General features: G+C 35.0%; 1 protein-coding gene across 1 annotated transcript in view; it reads left to right on the top strand.

Moving 5' to 3' along the window:
• Positions 1-5,319: 5,319 nt before the first annotated feature.
• vwc2 (von Willebrand factor C domain containing 2) overlaps positions 5,320-10,100 on the top strand; it is a 52,549-nt gene continuing 47,768 nt past the window's right edge. The window contains exon 1 of the mRNA XM_056470297.1: positions 5,320-5,558. The gene's annotated coding sequence lies outside the window, so the exon portion shown is untranslated. The remainder of the gene's footprint in view (positions 5,559-10,100) is intronic.

Below are 10,100 nucleotides of genomic sequence, written 5' to 3'. Positions count from 1 at the left end.
AATGCAGTATGAGTGTTAATAGAAGAAAAGAGTCATGTGGCAAGCACAGAGAGGATCTGTGTAAGCACGGCTTATCTGTATCCAACAAATACCTGTATTCACAGCTTGAGTACAGCATAAGGAAAAAAACAGGTCATGGTGATTCAGTGACATTACTGCATTAAATGACTATACAGTATATACAAAAACATCGAAAGGAATCTGAAAGTGCAGAATGTCTGCACCATGCCGTTAAAATTACTTATTTAATTGCAATCACTAGGGTGTCATTCTTTTATCATCATTGCCATGTAGTTTCTGGATCAGAATTAAGTGGCAAATCAATATCTAATTTAGCTTCTTAACCAGTAGTAATTTTTTGCAAATTTTTAACATGTATTAGAACCAATAATAATGAAACAAGTCTATTTATTTTGTCATAATACGCAACTCTCTGGAATACTTGATTCCAACCCAGGATTATTGGAAATATTGGAAATATAGGCCTCAGCCTATATTTTTCCAAAACAAAAATGTGTTGCTTTGGGTGCATTTTGTTTCACATTCTAGATTATTAATCCACTAGAGGGACTGTCTACATTATTGTGAATCTGAAATACATTTTGCATTAGCAATTTGTGAATTTAATATCTCTAGACTAGAGCCAAGTAAAGGGCCATGAAACCTGGACTTGGACGTCTTTCTTATGAATTAATGCCGATAACTCAAAGACGTCACGTTGTAAAGGCCGGTACAGACATCCAGTCTCCACACTGGAATTTACACAATGATCGCATCGCTGTGGCGCAGCATAAAAAATTGCTTTTCAAAGCGGAAAAATTAATTTGCTTGAAAACAACCAATTTTCACTTTTTTTGTTAAATATATGTGTCCTAATAGCGTTTTTGGACAGCGTTGGACATGAACTATGTTTACATGGACATCAGTAATCTAATTATTTGCTTCAATCAATATGATTAAGGTGTTCATATAAATTGCTTTTTGAATGCTCCTTTCATGTTCCCATTTTACATGTTACAATACATACACTACCTGACAAACGTTTTAGGAACAACAAATAATAACTTGATTTCTAGTTGATCATTTTGTATCAGAAGTGGCTTATATTATACGCTTATTTTACGAAAAATAAAATATGATCATGTCTTGATTTTTAATGATTTAATTAGGACAGTAAGGTCTGAATTTTCTTATGCCAAAGGCTGGTCACTTAACAGAAATAATGTACAGTATAGAATATAAAGTAATGGTGCAGTGGGAAAAAAATTAATATTGTGTATGGCTTCCATGAGCTTGGAGGATTGCATCCATACATCTCTGCAATGACTCAATTTAATAATTAAGTTACCTGGAATGGCAAAGAAAGTGTTTTTGCAGGACTACCAGAGTTCATCAAGATTCTTTGGATTCATCTTCAATGCCTCCTCCTTTATCTTACCCCAGACATGCTCAATAATGTTCATGTCTGGTGACTGAGCTGGCCAATCCTGGAGCACCTGGACCTTTTTTGCTTTAAGGAACTTTGATGTGGAAGCTGAAGTATGAGACTGAGTGCTATGCTGCTGAATAATTTGCCCTCTCCTGTTGTTTGTAATGTAATAGACAGCACAAATGTCCTGATACCATCCACTCTGCAGATCTCTCGTGTGCCCCCATACTAAATGTAACCCCAAACCATTAGTTTTCCTTCACCAAACTTGGTGGATTTCTCTGAGAATCTTGGATCCATACAGATTCTAATAGGTCTTCTGCAGTATTTGTGATGATTGGGCTGCAGTTCAACAGAAGATTAATCAAAAATGAAATCCCTTCTGCCCCTTTCCCTAATGATCAACTAGAAGTCAAGTTATTATTTTTTGCTCTTACAACTCGGATCAACGACAAGACTTTTGTTAGGTAGTGTAGTTTGATTCCCATCATTACATTGTCATTCAATGGTAGTTTCCTTCAGCATTTTACGCAACAACAGTTCGTGTTCACCATGGCACTATATATGATTTTGGGCATGTTGTTTTTAATTTAACAACAAATTCAACTGCAGTTCATTTCTCACACTGTGCATGCAAACAGACAATGGCATGCAAATTCTCAGGCAACAGGCCACATCAGCCATTTTATTCATTAATTTTTCATCCATGTCCGCACGGAAAACTTGAAGGTACTGGATGAGAGTACGCAGTAAGGACTGGTGGGAGAATTCTCAGCATAGTCATCATTTCCCGCTCACACCAAAATGTGCTCTCTTGTTTGAAGCCATTGTTACTTTTTTGTCATCAAATGTCTGACAACTGCTGTGTATGCATCCTATCGCAAAATAAGTGAGTGAGCTTAAAATATTGTGAGAATATTGTATAGGGCTGAGTATTGTAATTTACGTCAAATCATATCATGTATCATAATAAACCCTATTTCTCTTCTTGATAAAGCAAAACATTGTTTCGCTAGTAAAGTTGTTAATGGGTGAGGATTGCAATAAAAGTAAATTACAGTGACAGATCATAGAGTAAGCATGTGTGAGTCTGATATACTGACACAAACCATGTACTGCTCTTGCAAAACATGTGTGCTCTTGATGCACTGTTTGCACATGCTTATGCATATCTGTATTTGTCACATTTCAGTAAATTCACTTTTCCACATACATTCAGAATATTGAAAGAAATTGTCAAGAGTCTGCAGCTTCATTTAGTTGTACTGAAATGATATGTGCACAATCTGGTGGGATACGTTGACATTCCTTTCAATCGGTATTTCAAAAAGAGCAATGTGTGAGGGCTCAAGCGCAATCACAAAACATGACAGATCCTGTGCATTACAGCTAAATCACAGAAAATTGACCACAAGTCAATGTTGCCTCTGATGAAATCCACCTGGTTTTCAGCAGTTTAGCAGCTTAAAATTATTTGATCACAGACATGAAATCGGGTTAGGTGGTTTGAATAAAAAAATTCCATCTACCAGTGGGTGCTGTTATGATCGATAACGGGACTCCTAGGATTATCTAAATACATGAAGTAATCTATGTTAATGACACAATTTCACATGCTTCAGTAATTTATGTTAATTGATTTTTTTAATATATTATTGTGAAAGTGGGGCAGCACGGTGGCCTAGTGGGTAGTGCTGTTGCCTCACAGCAAGAAGGTCACTGGTTTGATCTTTGGCTGGGTCAGTTGGCATTTCTGTATGGAGTTTGCATGTTCTTTCCATGTTCGCATGGGTTTCCTCTGGGTGCTCTGGTTTCCCTCACAGTCCAAACCCATGCGGTATAGGTTGAATTGGGTAAGCTAAATTGGCCGTAGTGTATGTGTGTGAATGAGAATGTATGGGTGTTTCCCAGTGATGGGTTGCAGCTGGAAGGGCATCCGCTGTGTAAAACATATGCTGAATAAGTTGGCAGTTCATTCCGCTGTAGCGACCCCTGATTAATAAAGGGACTAAGCCGAAAAGAAAATGAATGAATGAATGAATGAATGAATGTGCGAGCAAGGGTTCTGTCTTATGTGCTTGCTTAAAGTTAACTATACTGTCATTTTATTTTTATGAGATTGCTACAAAATGTATTTTAAATGATTTTGAAAGTTGATTTCTTGGGCCAAAAATACAATACAAAAATTAAAATGTTTCAGTTTAAAATGAGAGTTTTCTCACTTTGTTTTTTTTAAAATGTTATAGTGCAATCCCAATGTTTTATTCCTTTCAGAAATGATTTTAATATGCTGATCTGGTGTTATAATTTTTTTTTGTATTTTTGTGAAAACTGTAGTACATTTCCAGCAGCTTTTAGATTTTTTCAATGACCAAACAATTTAGCCTCGCAAACTTTACATTATTTGTCACTTAGAGTCAAGCCAAAACAGTCATAAAATCTTTATTAAACTGCTTATACAGTATGTGACATTTGTGTGTGTGTGTGTGTGTGTGTGTGTGTGTGTGTGTTCTGTTTCTGTTTCTTTAATTAGTTTCCCCTATTGTTAATTAGTTTCAACACCAGTTCAGCTTCAAATTCATTATGCTTGTATTTCAGCCTTGAATTTCCTTCTGTTTCATTCTCTGTTTCGTCATTACTAGAGTAGATGTGTCATGTCTTCTCCTGCAGTCTCTTAAGTATTCTGTCATAGATTTATTAAAAACTGTTTTGTTTACTGTCTCTTTTGATATGTGCTCATTGCAGGCACAGTGCATGACAATATATTAATATGTTTGCTATATTAAGCTTCTCATCCAGTGTGCAAACTTTTTTATGCGTTGCTTTGCTTTTACTAATGTTGAAAGCTGCTATTTTAGGGACTTTTAAAATCAAACTCACCTAATTGAGCATGCTCATTCCAGAGCCCAATCTTCAGATTTTTTTTGATGAATAGAATTTATTTATTTATTATAGAAAAACTGCAATTTGTATCACAATATTAGCTGTTGAACACTATTGATATTTTTAATGTGTACTTGCTGAATGAAAGTCTCCATGGGAACATATTTGAACATACATGACAAGAAATGTTTGTAAAAAATAAATCAGAAAAAAAAAATGCTTAAATATATAAGCCATATGGTTTTCTTTGTAAGTTAATATCAGATTTATACTAAAACTAGTCTAAGCCTAAGAGTTATCTCAAAGTCAACTTTAAGTACAGCTCTACATATATCAACAATGGGTCACACTTTATTTTGATGGTCTGTTTGCTGAATTTAAGTTACATTGCAACTATATGCAACTAATTGTCATTAGATTATAAGTAGACTGTTAGGTTGGGTTAGTGTAAGTGTAGGGTTACATGTACTTGCATAGGGTTACATGTACTTTACATGTACACTTACCTGTACTAATGTCTGTTAAAGGAGCAGTATCAACAGATATTAGGCAGACAGTCTACTAATACTCAAATGGACCATCAAAATAAAGTGGTACCCAACAATGTTGTGTGAAAACTATGATGAAGGTTTAACAAATATCTAAAACCCAAGTGTGTATGTGTGTTGTGATTTCCCTGTTTATGGCAGCAAACAGATACAATCGATACAAAGCATGGCAGAAAAGTTCAATCCTCGCGTGCACTTTCATCAGTTTTATACCTGCACATCCAAATGTTTCTCTGTCCTCAGAATCACACGACGAAGGCAAACGCAGCAATCTGGAGAGCAGACACGCTCATTGCACATCTTACGAACGACCTGAGAATGGATAGTCTGTCAAAACAATGTGAACAAATGATTAATCACAGTGGATTTTTGCTAGTCAAGTAAGAAAATGTGCCACCTGGCGGTCGGAAAGGTGACGCGTTGTTTTCATTAAAGTCCTCAGCATCCATGTGACGTAAGTCTGCCGGTTTTCGCTTTTTTTATCACTGGTGCTGAAGAGTCCACTCCTTTCTTTCAGTTCTCCGGCAAGAGCTGACGAGACATTAGCAGCCTTAGTCGTTAGTGGCTGTATTTCAACTCAATTTCCAATTTCCTGAGCGCAGTTGTAGGGTGATGTGGAGACTGATGAGCGATCCTCGGGATAAACTGTGTGACAACTATCTACACAAAACATCAACCACACCGACGGAAAGATGCAGGTATGAACGTCTGGTCAGCGTTAAAGCCTCTAAATAGCATTATAAAGTTACTGTTAAACGATTATGATTGGTCAGTACAGCTGCATGAGCGGTGCCAAAAACGCACAGAACTGATATTTACGGGCGGGGAGTGAAGTATGATATGGATGAAATAAACTACACTTTTCTGTCCATTAAAAAGGTTTATGCTACGTCAATTAACTTATGTGGGTGGATATTAATAATAGGGCTATAGGTTCACTGATACAGCACAGGCACTGTATTTATCTGCTTTGTGTCGCATCGTTATCAAGCCTCTTTTTCCTCATTCCCAGCTTCCAATCGATTGCATTAGTTCTCAAAGTGATTTGACTCTTTTGATGTGACACTTTCTAACGTTTAACGAGAGGGTGCAGATGTGATTTTGGAGAGGATGTGAATGATGCTGTGAAGCACCTGTGTATTGCATCAACAGGCTCCACAGCCCAGAGAGACTGGAGTTCTGATAAATGCACGTCTTTATTATGCAGTAACGCGAGATTAACAATTATTTGCCATTTTAGTCCGAATTTTTAGTTTGACATTTAAGATTTATTTATTTAATTTTAACATTGGCAGCTTGCCGGCTTAATTTCTTTTTCCATAACTATGCACTTCGTTGTAATACACAGTCAGCTTTTCAACGATTCCTTCCAGTCGTTTGATCGAACGAGCTATGTAAAATAGCGACTGGGACGTTTGACTTTTTGTATCACTCCGCTAGCCTGTCTCCACGGCCTGTCGGACTAATATTAGGCTATGTGTTCTCAAAAGTGGGACAAGAAGCAAATCGTTTGAGACTAAAAGAATTGTATTTTCTTTGTGTTGTTGAACCTGTTGATGGTTTAACCCCAAGGTAAAGGAACGTTTCACTTTTTTTTTTTTTTTTTACTCAGGGTGGACTTTTTACCCTGCTCTTGAACAATAGCCTATATAGCACTGTTTTTGTTCGACTTTGAGTTTCCAGTTTTTTACATTTTCCATTCAAAAGCGTAAAAATGTCACGACTTTGTTTAGCACTAGTCACATGAAAAAGCCTAGTAGTCATTAATATAATAGTTTATTTGAAGAACAAAATGACCATCCAACCACATTTCCATAGTAAAGACAGAACCTGTGCCACTATGAAATCTGGTCACCCTAAACATTGTTTTAAACGTAAAAGTGTTTTTGTGCATTTTTGATGATTACTTGCACAACAACGGTAGATTGGGGACCTGAAAATTCTGTGGATTTAACTGTACTTTTATCGTCCCAGTATAAACTACCAAAATGCGATTTTTGTAAAACCGTGACAGCATAAGTTTTACGTGTTCAGTTTGTAGGCATCTACAGAGCAAGTACTTGACTTTCAGAACATCAATAACAGACTACAAGTAGTATTTATTTGTATTATTACAAAGTGATGTGCTTTCAGGCAGTCTACTGGCCTGACATGTGTAATGCAGGGTTTTTAGTCATTTTCACAGATCAGAGTTAACAGGGATCATTTTTGTATAAGCATTTAAAATATGCAAAGAAAAACCTTTCTCTTGTCAGTACATAGTTTTTCTGTGTTAGCTGTGAGAGAAGGAATAAATGAATTTACAAATTATAGTATTTTTTCTATAATTGTATAATTATGTTTTATAATGATGACAAACATCCCTGGACTAATCTGGTTTAGTTATTGAAGTTGTCACAACATGAATTGTCACCCTAGCTGTTGTTCTACACATCAAGATGGTCTTGATGTATAAAGTATGAAGTTTAATCCATATATTAACAGGTTTTCTTTGGTGACATGCAGAAGTTTTTCAGTCATTTAAGACTCTAAATACACAGAAAAAAATATTCAAAGATGATTCCTTGGATTTACTTTTTTAAAGTTAAGTGGTTGTAAACAATTTATTTGGGTTCAATTGAAACAAATACATTCAGTTGAACATTACTAAATTTAATTAGTTTGTTTAAATTCAACACATATAAATTGTTTGCAACAATTTTGCAATCATCTTTTTTCAGTGTACCAGCCTCTGCAAGCTCACATTCATCTCTCTGTACATTTGAGTGCAGTGCCCAGATCTCAAAATCCAATCAACAACTAATTGATTTAACCAAGTTCCTGTCTCACATTTAGTCTTTTTGATAAGCTCATAGACTATGGAATGTCTATCAGAAAATTTCTGTTGCCACATAATTTTCATGGAATACAAGCACAACTGTGATTTACCTGCAGCCTTGTGATATTCAGCACAACAGCAATCTTACGTGCTATTGCTTAAATATTTTTCCCACCAAGCCCTTCAATCCCTTCTAAAATCTATTTCTCGATTAACCTCTTCATGTCGTTTAACAGATTCAGTTGAAGCGAACTGATTGGGCTTAGGTGGATGGAGAACAGAGGAGTTATTAAAGTGCTTGTGACTCACGTTCCCTTAACGCAATTTTCTTTCGTGTCCATCACCTCTGTGAAAAAGTGCGATTGGATGATTGCTGTCGCTATGTGTGATTACACCCAAAGCAGTCAGCCTTCACACATTTGCAACATAGGATAGTTGTATATCTCTTTAAAAAAGCAGTTTAATTAATTATATATTTACTTTGGTTATCATCTGTTTAAGTGGCAAGGTGATATTCTGTACAATGTAAAATTATAATTGGTTCACCTTGTCAAATTTTATAACAATATTAGAATTCAAATAGGATCATCTTAGGGCTGGGCAATTAATTGAAAAGCAATCGAAATCGACATTCAGACCCTATAATCGATTTAATTTTTCCAGGTCAATTTCTTCAATAACTTTACATACTTTTCCTTACTTCCCGTGTAGAGTCACTGTTAAGGCTAATTTATACTTGAATTAAGGCTAATTTATAATTTATACTTGAGTTGAACGCTGGCACAGCCTTCATTAAAATGTAACTACCTGTACATGTCACATGTTTGCACTACATCAGAGATGTCCAAAGTAAGGCCTGCGGGCCAAAGTTGGCCCATTGTAACTTTTGATTTGGCCCACTATCCCATCTGAGAAGACAGTGAAAAGGTTGGGACGAATGCCTTTAAAAGAGAACTCCATTTCTGATGTAAATGAGATTGTTTTTGTATTTACTGTAATAGGTTCATTATTAAATGTTAAAGAATTATGCTGTATTAGTTCATATAATGCAATATTTTCTAGTTATTTTTAAATATTATTAAATAAATTAGAAAATTATAGAAAATTTAAAATATTTACCTTCTGCCCACTAGCCTCAATCAAGGTTGTTTTTGGAAAATGTTTTGGCACCCCTGCACTACATTAACAATGATTGGAAGCTGTGCCAGAGATGCCTTGAGACGGCATATTTTCCATTACAACAAAATTATTATTTACATTAACATATTAAATTCTGCTTGTTTTGTACTTTTATTATGAAAAACAAAGAAAATAATTTATTTTGTGTCAGAAAGTGCAAGTTATTTATTTCCACTTTTTATAAGAATAAAAGTGTCTGTTGGTTTTAGGCAAAGTGTATTTTAATTTTAGTGGTTCAACGTTGATGTTTAATAAATAATCATAGATAGTAGAAAGTGTGTGTTTCCATCAATCATTTTAAAATCAATAATGCACCCCTCATTCAAACATCTCACAGAATATTTACTGTACAAAACTTGAAAGTGAACTCTTAGGCCAAAAAATACAATAAATAAATAAAATAATCGTTCATTAATCGTAATCGAGTTAGAATGTTCAATTAATCGAGATTTAGATTTTAGGTCAAATCGTCCAGACCTATATCATCTATTTAAAAGTGATTTAGTTGGAACTAAGCCAATCATGCAAAAAAATAGTGCTAAATGACAATTTGTAACTTCAACAATTATTTTATTAGGTTAAGCAGGTTAACAGATTTTGCTTCATGCTCTGCATTTATACTGTTTTTGTTGTCTGCTGGCTACATTATAAGAGCACCACACAAACACCTATGAAATAAAAAGCATTAATTTAATACTTTAGAATAGTCAAAGACCTCAACAGGCATGTGAAACATGGCAGGGCTAAGAATCAGCTAATTGTTCATAATGGAACAAGTCCATCTTGGCAATAAGTTATTAAACATGATAGTAAAATCAACATCAACAGAAAAAGACACACAATGCAATTATAATTATCCATGCTTCAGTGCAGCAAATGCATTTGAACTGCAAAACTATTGCTGGAAACATGAGTGAGAGCAAAAGGAACATTTAAACATGCTTGTAAACCAAGACATTTTCATGTCAGATTTAGTCATCTTTAATCCCCAAATCACTCAGTAGTTGTAAATATTTGAAGATTTTATTTCAGAGATGCTTAAATAGTTCAATAAATAAAAAAAAAAACAAGTGGAAGATTCTGTAAAATATAGCTTGCGTATAAAATTTTCATGAAACACAGGATCCATTTCACAGCCTGAACGATTCACTCGACTGAAGAATCAGTAAAAGGTTTTTAAACGAGCATTGTAGATCACTGTTTCTGGTGTTACACTCCTTAAGAGAATTGATTTTAGGTCAGC

The sequence above is a fragment of the Danio aesculapii genome, chromosome 13 (assembly GCF_903798145.1).
Source record: "Danio aesculapii chromosome 13, fDanAes4.1, whole genome shotgun sequence".
Taxonomy (NCBI): domain Eukaryota; kingdom Metazoa; phylum Chordata; class Actinopteri; order Cypriniformes; family Danionidae; genus Danio; species Danio aesculapii.
Note: the sequence above shows the minus strand (reverse complement) of the source record. Positions and strands in the feature narration are given on the sequence as shown.